Below are 605 nucleotides of genomic sequence, written 5' to 3' on the forward strand. Positions count from 1 at the left end.
GGGGCTCGGGGGCGCGTCCGGGCTCGTCCTCCGCCCACCCGGAGCGGCACGGAGGCGGAGCCAGGGCGGGTGAGCGCCCCCGGTGGCCGGCGGGGCGGGTCCCGGCGACAAGATAAGAGCCCGGAGCGCAGCGGGACCCGAGCGGGAGCTTCCGTGGACGCTCGGTGTCGGGAGCCCAGCAGAGCCGAGGCTGGGGCGCACAGGTGAGGCCGGGCCGCCCCGTGGCCCGCTCCCCGCGCAGGTGCCCCTGCGCATCCTCCGGGCGCTCCGCTCCCGCCCCTGAACGCGAAGGCTGCGGCCGAGGGGCGCCGGGCCGGGGCGAGCACCGTCGGGGGGCGCCGTGTCCCGCAGGCTGCGGCGTCTCCAAAAGTCGCCAACAGTTGGGGTGCACAGCGCCACAACAGTGCCGTTGGCGATCCTAAGGTGAGGTGGCCGAGAGGTGCGAGCCCCGGAGCGGGCACGGGGCTGATGTGCGCCCCCGTGGCCCCTGGCCCCACCCTGCCCCAGGCTCGGAGAGACGCGGCAGGGGCCGGCTGTCCCCGGCTTCCCCGAGGCGCTGACCCCTGGGCCCCGCGGCTGTTTGTGGCTGACCCCTCCCCGCTGAA

This window comes from Lipotes vexillifer, unplaced genomic scaffold (assembly GCF_000442215.2).
Source record: "Lipotes vexillifer unplaced genomic scaffold, Lipotes_vexillifer_v1.1 scaffold1063, whole genome shotgun sequence".
Classification (NCBI taxonomy): domain Eukaryota; kingdom Metazoa; phylum Chordata; class Mammalia; order Artiodactyla; family Lipotidae; genus Lipotes; species Lipotes vexillifer.